We start from the raw sequence: 9,489 nt of genomic DNA on the forward strand, positions 1-9,489 counted from the left end.
GGCATTTCTCTGATAGTTAGCACTGTTGAGCATCTTTTCATGTGCCTATTGGCTATCTGTATGTCTTCTTTGGAGAAATGAGAGACCATTGGTATCCTTAATTCTGCTCTAGGGCTCCAGGGGACACTGTGTGGATAAGGGCTGCTCAAGAAGGGAAAGCCAGAGAGAAAGGCTCCTACTCCCCCCTCCACTTTTCTCCCCCTGACTTGTGGTCGGCAGAATAATGGCACCCCCAACGATGTCAATGTTCTAAGCCCCAGAACCTGTGAATATGTTGATTTACATGGCAAAAGGGAGTTTATGGGTATGATTAAGTTAAGGACCTTGAGATGGGGAGATTACCCAAGATTATTCACATGGGCCCAGTCTAATCACATAGGGCCTTGAAAGTGAAGAATCTTTCTCAGCTGTGGTCAGAGGGAGCTGTGGTTATGGAAGGATGGTCAGAGAGAGGCCACGTTGCTAGCTTTGAAGATGGAGGAAGGGCCATGAGACAAGAACTATCACCTCTCAAAGCTGGAAAAGACCAGGAGATGGATGTTCCCCTGGAGCTTCCAGAAAGGAATGTAGCCCTGCCAACACCTTGATTTTCGCCCAGTGAGAACCCTCTGACTGCTAACCCACAGAACTGTAAGATACTCAGTTCACGTTGTCTTAAGCCACTAACTTTGTGATGATTTGTTATGACAGCAACAAAAACTTGGTGTGCATCTGCTTCAGCCAGAGCCCCTCCGCTATTATGTTTTCGAAATCAGACTTCAGTGTGATATTTCTTTTGGGAAATAAAACAAAGGGGACATTTCCTGCTTTAAAAAAACAAATTCCTGCCCACCACCACCACCTCTCTCTCGCTCTCTGTCTCTCACTCTGAGAAGAAAAATGTTGGTGCCCAGAGAGAGGACATGCTTTGTCCAGGGTCACACAATGACAGGGCAACTGACCCAGGGTTTATTCCACTACAGCTCTAGTGCTCAGCAATCTCCTCCTGACCAGGGTTGCAACTGTGGGTTCTGCCAACTGATCTGGCACAAAATGTTTGATAAAATAACATTTGTCACTCAGCCATTCAGCCAGGATGGATCGGGCACTGTACTCGGCATTGGCAATGAAGGGGTGAAAGAAACCCAGTCCCACCACTGGGAAACCCAGAGTAATGCTAATGAGATACACAGAGTGTGAAAGAGCACAGAGCAAAGCTGGGCTGGGAAAGGCTTTCCAGAGGAAGTGACACCTAAGCTGAGGCCGGAAGGGTGAGTGGAGGTTGGTGAGGCACAGAACGGAAAGAAGAGTGTTCTGTGTGGAAGGATTGCAGTGCAAAGGTGTCGAGAGAAGAGGGGGCAGCTTCTGTGAGTTGAGCCTGTATGAATGCGGGGTTCAAAGACAAGGGGGTGGGGTGACATGAGACTGGAGAAGTTAAGTACATACCCTGGAGTGAGCACAAAGGGCCATGTGAGCTAAGTTACAAGTTCACCTGCATTACCTTCCATGAATGCCCACTATCTGATGACAATAGAAAGCCATGGGAAGTCTCCCAGAACTGATACAGAAAGATACCAAGCATAGGACCAGGACAGAGTAAGGACACAATAAATTCCTGTTGATGGGTATGATCAAGGTGCGTGTAAAGTGCCACAGGAGCAGGGAGGAAGGACTGGGGCTCTGCCTGGAGGGGAAGGGAAGATTCACAGAGGATGAGTATAGCAAAGGGCACGTTAGGTGACTTGTTGTTTTTCTCTGCAATCTACTGTGAGCACCCGCTAACAGTCTTTGGGATCCATCACATTCCTGTAGACCTTCCTGTCTTGAAAATTCTGCTTATTCACACCTCTATCCCTGTTCTTTTAAATTTTATACTAATGATGTGCCTTCATAGCATAATGTTTAAGTAGCTTTCTAAGGGTATGTGGTAGAAAACATTCCCTGTCTCCAATAAATTTCTTCCTTGCCAACAGAACATCAGTTTTATTCAAGAGAGCAAAGTGTCCAGACCTGAGGGGTTGAATCATAATAAGTCTAAGTCATTCATAGCTATTCCATTAACATTTTCACTTTGCCAGTCTCCCTTGCAGCTAAGGATGGACATGTGACCCAGTTCTGATTAATAATGTTCTGATCAATTAGATATAAGTGTAAGTCAGCTGGGAGGGCTTCTGAGATAACTTTGTTCCTTCATTGATAAAATGGCATAGTCATTCCAGGAAAAGGATCTTTTGCCTCTCCACAGCCCTACCCCCTACCACCTTTCTATCTTTGAATATTGTTGTGATGTCTGGGGATATGGTAGCCATCTTGCAGCCATGGGGCAACCAGAAGAATCAGTGACCTATGTATGTATGGAGGATGGAAAGGCTCCTGGCATCTTGATGACACAATTGTGCTGCAGTTCTCACTTTAGACTACTTACCTCCAGTCTTCCTGCTACATGAGATAGTCAAACATCTTAGGCTTAGGCCACTATCAGTCAGATTTTTTTGTTACTTGTAGCCAAATATATCCTAAACTATATAGTCGTTTCCCCAAAAAGGACCACTTTTCTTCCCACTGGAATCATGAGGCTCTAAGACTGTTAACAAAGTGGTAGTCTATGGCCAACTAGCCACATGAAGAAACAAGATAACCATCCCCCAGTCCTGGAGGGAGAAAACTTTCTTCCTCCAATCCTCCCTTCCCAGTGATGACTCTTCTTTGGCTGGGAGGAGATGTCTGCTTTTCTGATTTCATGCCTTTAAAGATCACCCGTTGCTTCATTGTCATTTGCATTTGGCCAGGTCTTTGTTCAAGGTGGTCCCTCTGAAGGGTCTGGCTGGTTAGGAAAGTTGAACTTGTCAAAAATCAGAGTCAGATTTTTTTTTTTGGCAACTGCAAAGGTAAGCTGTCACCAGCCCTGTCAACAGTCACAGCAGAAAGAGAGCTATTTATTCATCTACGACCTTCATGAGTCACAGTCTAAACATTCTATGAACCCTCCTCTGGCAAGTCATGCCCTGCCCAGTCTCTGGAGAGAGTGCTTCCCACCCAGCACCACTTCAGAACAACAGACTCTTGGATTTTGGCTGTCTAATCTTGGAGCTGCACAAGTGGTCATGTTATTAATGACTCTGAGTCATCATATAGGGCATTCCATCTGGAGTGTATGTGTGTGTAAAGCATAGGAGGAGGATGGAGGTCTACTCTGTCCCAGGCAAAATGTGAGATTTCTCGTGGCTATGCCTCTGCCTTACTGTATCACCTTTGAAATACAATCCTATCCTTGTATGACCAGGGTTCAAGTCTCTCCACCTCTTGGGGACCCCCTCTTTTAAACATCCTCTTGTTTGTCAGTGTCAATCAGGATTCAAAAAATCTAACCATACCCAGGTGGGTCTTCCCAGCCCTAAGGGTGAGGGAGATGGAAGAGAGAAATTTTGACCTTTTTAAAAATTTTACATGAGTCTTTAATTAGAATTTTTCATCTTTGTTTCAAACTTCTGCTCAATCTCAACTTATACAGTTAGTATGACTATCCCCTTTGGAGTAAGAAAATGTTCAAGCCTTGATGACACAATTCATGGAAATTTCACTCCTTACCAACTCCTCACAAGTGTGGGCATAGTTTAGTTGTTCTTTCAGGAAGTCTTCCCTGATTTCATTAAGTGGTGCTCCATTTATGAGTCCCTATAACACCTTCTACTCCCCGATGAGAGTGCTTATCATACTGGCAATTGCCTATTCTCATATCAGTCACCCCCATGGAACTGCAAGGTCTGTGAAAGCAGGGTCTATCTCATATCACTACCATCTAGAACATTCCCTGACACATATTAGGCACCTCAAGTAATACGTATTGAGTGAATGAGGTAGAGGGAAGGAACCACCTTCAACAATCAGGCAGATACCAAAACTAGCCTTCAGGCCCTACACTTAGAAGAGAGGATGGGGGACAAGACTGACCACATGGCTGTTTCTGATGTTCTATCCACCTGTGTCTATGACAGTATCAACACCTTGAGGACATGGACCAAGTCTTACACTTTTCTGCCCAATAATAAGGGAGTCTAATCTTCCTTCCCATCTCTAAGTGGCCATTAGAATATCGCCTGAGGTGTTCTGTTTGCATAACCCAGAAGACCTTGAGTAAAATGTTGCAAGGACACTGGGACAGACAGGCTTCCTCCAGAGCCCTGGGATGAATGCTGCAGAACATAGGTAAACAGGCATCAATGGGGATGACTTCCCAATGGGCAAGGACATCATTCATTGGAAGAAGAACATGTCTCAAGGTTTTGTCCTGAAATGACATTAATTGTCAGCTGACTGGTCATGCTCATGAGGGACCCTATATGGTGCTACTCAAGGGTCCTCTAGCCCAGCAGTCCCAAACCTTTTTGGCACCAGGGACCAGTTTCATGGAAGACAATTTTTCCATGGACTGTGAGGAGGGGGAAGATGATTTCAGGATGATTCAGGTGTATTATATTTATTGTGCACTTTATTTCTATTATTATTACATTGTAATATATAATGAAATAATTATACAACTCACCATAATGCGGAATAAATGGGAGCCCTGAGCTAGTTTTCACTTGCCCCTCACTGATAGAGTTTTGATATGAGTCTGCAAGCAATTTATTTATTGTGGTCTCTGTGCAGTCAAACCTCTCTGCTAATGATAATCTGTATTTGCAGCCGCTCCCCAGCACTAGCATCACCGCCTCAGCCCCACCTCAGATCATCAGGCATTAGATTCTCATAAAGAGTGCACAACCTAGATCCCTTGCATGCAAAGTTCACAGCAGGGTTCGCGCTCCTATGAGAATCTAATGCCACTGCTGATCTGACAGGAAGCGGAGCTTAGGCAGTAACGCGAGCAATGGGGAGCGGCTGTAAATACAGATGAAGCTTTGCTTGCTCACCTGTGGCTCACTTCCTGCTGTGCGGCCCAGTTCCTAACAGGCCAGGGACCAGTACTGATCCACGGCCCTGGGCTTGGGGACCTCTGCTCTATCCTAAGCACAGGAAATTTGCACCCCCTTAAAATCCTAACACTAGTAGAGGAAGCTGTCCTCAGATCAGGTAGCCAAGTTGGTAGAGGGAGAAAAGGCACACCAGCTCTTTGTTAAGAACCTCCAAGTGGGAGAAATGGCAACAGCCAGCAAATTTTCTGGTTACTAATTAAACCACAAGGGACTTCTAGGACCTGGCCAGGGGAAAAGAAGGGATATGGATAGAGGAAACACAGGAGCCCAGAAAACATGCCAAGAGAGGAAGCCAAGGAGTCAGAAATCACTGGTCCAGCCCTCCTGTTTTCTAAATATTTGACCAACACTTAGTCATCTTATATTCCTGAACTCCAGAAGTTCTTTGTCTATATGATGTAGAAAATAGGTCTTAATGTTGCAGGCTTGCTGTGGATATTAAAGGAGATTGCATTTTCACAGCCCCTGGCCCACAGTAAATGTTCAATACATGCAAATATTATTATCATCACCTAGGTAGGGACAGAACCAAAGTCAGTTTTCCTTCCTGTTCCAATGTGATCCCCCCACCTGAATGTTTTCCCCCCCACCCCAGCTGCTGTGGCCAGGGAATTTCAGTTTTTAATCTGGCTATCTTCCAATGCTGAATACACCACCTGAGCCCCATCCCCACCCTCTGTCTTTAAACTAGCACCTGGCACTCACAGGCCATGTACCTCTTTTCCATAAATTCAGGTTACATATATCTACTTGGGCTTATCTAGAACCTTCCCCGCTTGGACCTTGACCTTCTCCAGATCCAATCCAGCTTTTAAATTTTTATGTATAATCCCTATTCCTCCTGACCTCACTGGACCCTGCATCTGGACCCTCTGGCAAATGATTCCAAGCCGCCATCATGGACGCTGGCTTGGGTTTATCTGCCAGTGATCCTGGCTTCCTGCTTCCTTAATAAGAAGCTTTACCCTGGTCCTCAAGTCTGACACCCAAGGCCACAGCCAATCAGCCACTTGGCTTCCTAGTTGAACAACAGAATTCCCGGGTTCAGACACCTAGCCCGGAAATGGTGCCCTGTAAAAGTATATGGAATCCAATGGTTTCATGTCCATTTCTGCTTCATCACTGGAATGGGGCTCAGACCCTACCCCTAATAAGGCTAAAACCTCACAGGACATGGTCACCTGTCTTATACCAAAGGACAAGGAAGTTGCTCTTTGATAGACAAATGTAACTTCTCTGAAGAACCCAGGGAATAAACATATCCCAAACCAGTTTCAAGGTGTGACTGACACTAAATAAATTCATCTTCTTGGGGCTATGAGAAAAAGGTGAGGGAAGAAACTCATTGAACACCCACTATGTGCCAGCCATTTTCTTATGTAATCCATACAACACCCTATAACCTTGACAGTCCCATTTTGTAAATTGAAATGTAGTTGATTTACAATGTTTCAGGTATACAGCAAAGTGATTCAGTTATATATATATGTATTATTTTTCAAATTCTTTTCCATTATAGGTTATTACAAGATACTGAATGTAGTTCCCTGTGCTGTACAGTAGGTCCTTGTTATTTACCTATTTTATATATAGTAGTATGTATCTATTAATTCCAAATGCCCAATTTATCCCTCCCCCCACTTCTCCCCTTTGGTAACCATAAGTTTGTTTTCTATGTCTGTGAGTCTGTTTCTGTTTTATAAGTTCATTTGTGTCATTTTTTTCATATTCCACATGTAAGTGGTATCACATGACATTTGTCTTTATCTGACTTACTTCACTTAGTATGACAATCTCTAGGTCCATTTGACAGTCCCGTTTTTCAGGTGAGCTTTGAAACTCAGATCAGTAATTCACCCTAACAGTCACACATCAAGTGGCCAAGCCTGGACTCAAGTCCATATCTGTCTCCCAGCCCAGAGTCTCAGCACTCTTATTCCCCAATACTAGCCATAAAAATGGAAAGCTCACCTTCCAGAGGGCGCAGTTACCATAGAGAAATAATATCTCTCCTTGGCCACCACTCCCCGCTTCTCCTTCCCACTGAGGACTCTGTTGAGATCCTGGCCAGCCAAGAAGCAACTGGTCTTCTTAAAGCCCTTCCCAAGCCACGCACCCCCTACCTAGAAAGACAGTATACAGTATAGCACAGTCCTTAAAACTGATTCCAGAGCCAGGCAGCCTGGGTTCAAATCCTGGCTCCACCACTTACCAGCTGTGTGACCTTGGGTAAGGTAGGGTGTTTAGCTTTTCTGTATCTCAGTGTCCTCATCTGTAAAATGGGGGCAATAATAGTAAAATCTGTCTTGTAGGCCGCTGTAAAGATCAACGGAGTTTATACAAGTGCTGACACATAGTAAGGACTCAGTAAGTTCTAGAGACTCTTACTACAAGTTAATTTTACACTTTGATGAGGATTTTTAAATATTTTTTTTTCAATTTCATTGAGCAAATGAAGGAATGGAGGCAGAGAACTGTTACTAAGTGGCCCACGGCCACACAGCTCATCAGAGGCAAGGCTAGGATGAGAAAGAAAGGACTCCCGATTCCTCATTCAGGGCTCTCTCTTCTCCTGCTCACTGAACCAAGAGGCAGAAGAAGCAATTAAGCTGTTGATGCAAGGTGTCATCTCCTCTCCCCGCAGTTTACCCTGTCACATGAACCACAGGGAAGTCACCACAAACATCCATTTATTTATAAACCTACAACATTAACCTCTTCACTTAAAAGCCTCTTGGAAGCTTGCTGGTTAAAAGCATTTCAGATTCTGTCAGAGGAACAAGCTCACACTGACGTCTTAGCTCCATATGCCTTTGAAAACCTGTCCAGAACCCCCCTAATCCCTCACCAAGGGACGTTTCCCTGCACTCCATTCTTCTAAGGTTTCCACCGTTGGGTGTGGGTATTCTCTGAAAGCTCTCTCTTCTGACAAATTCCCATGCTTTGAGTCATGGCAAAAACGGAGGGAAATGAAGGCTGCCAAGGGTTTCGACATTTACATAAGCTCTTTTTTTTTTTTTTTAATAAATTTATTTATTTATTTTTGGCTGCATTGGTTCTTCATTGCTGCGCACTGGCTTTCTCTGGTTGCAGCGAGCGGGGGCTACTCTTCGTTGTGGTGCGCAAGCTTCTCATGGCGGTGGCTTCTCTTGTTGCGGAGCACGGGCTCTAGGCGCACAGGCTTCAGTAGTTGTGGCACATAGGCTCAGTAGTTGTGGTTCGCGGTCTCTAGAGCGCAGGCTCAGTAGTTGTGGCACATGGGCTTAGTTGCTCCGTGGCATGTGGGATCTTCCCGGACCAGGGCTCGAACCCGTGTCCCCTGCATTGGCAGGCGGATTCTTAACCGCTGCGCCACCAGGGAAGCCCTACGTAAGCTCTTAATCAGCCCTCCAGTTCATTACAGCAGGATGGATGGATTACACCATGGTCCCCAACCTTTATGGTACCAGGGACCGGTTTCGTGGAAGACAGTTTTTCCACGGGGCGGGGGGAATGGTTCAGGTTGTAATGCGAGCGATGGGGAGCGATGGGGAGCTGCAGATGAGGCGTCGCTCGCTCGCCCGCCGCTCACCTCCTGCTGTGCAGCTGGTTCCTAACAGGCCGCGGACCAGTACCGGTCTGCAGCCCGGGGGTTGGGGGACCCCTGGATTACACTGCTGTCCAAGCAAAGGAACGGGGTCTCGGGTCTGCTGTTTTGACTTAGAGAACACGGAGGGGTAGCTTCTCCCTGTCTAAGAGTTTTAATCTTGTGCTGCGTTTTTGTTTATTCATTCATTTGGTAAATATTTATTGGCTTCTTAACCTGGGGACTATACTTAGTGCCAGAGGTATAGTAATAAGGAAAATAGATATGACCTCTGGCTTCATGGAGCTTATAGTCTAAATGGGATGACCGACACTAATCAAAATAGAGGGTACCAGAGAGTGTGTAGCAGCGGGACATGAACTTGACCACATCTGGGGTCAGGGAATACTTCCCCTGGTAAATGATGTTTCGCCTGTGATCCGAAGGTTTGGAAGTGGAACCTTCCAGGCAGTGTAGATGTAAACAGGATAGATGAAGTAGAGAGCTAGCAGGAAGTTGAAGACAGGAGATGAAGCCCGTGAAAAAGCACATCTTTATGGGAGAGCAACGGGAGGCCACTAAGAGGTTGTAGCCACAGTATACTTCCCCTCCCAGAACTCGCCACATAAACCAGGTATTTCAACTGCTGTTTCACTTGTCTGCCTTCCGTACTGGGCAACGCCCAAGCCACCCAGGCACTGCCACATCCACAACACCTGGCACTGGGCAGGGCTATGTCATTTGTATGAAATGAGTAGATAAGTACAAAAGTGAGCAAATACTGAGTAATCCAGTATTACTGGATGGTTCCCCATTGTGTTTTGCATGTAGCAGGCTTCATTCAATGTTGGTGAACGAATAACTGAGTGTATCGTCTGATTCCAGAATTTATTTCTTCCTTTTGGCTTTTTTTTAATATACTTTTTTTTTTTTTTTTTTTTTTTTGGCTGCATTGGGTCTTCGTTGCTG

Source organism: Balaenoptera ricei, chromosome 8 (genome assembly GCF_028023285.1).
Source record: "Balaenoptera ricei isolate mBalRic1 chromosome 8, mBalRic1.hap2, whole genome shotgun sequence".
Taxonomy (NCBI): Eukaryota; Metazoa; Chordata; class Mammalia; order Artiodactyla; family Balaenopteridae; genus Balaenoptera; species Balaenoptera ricei.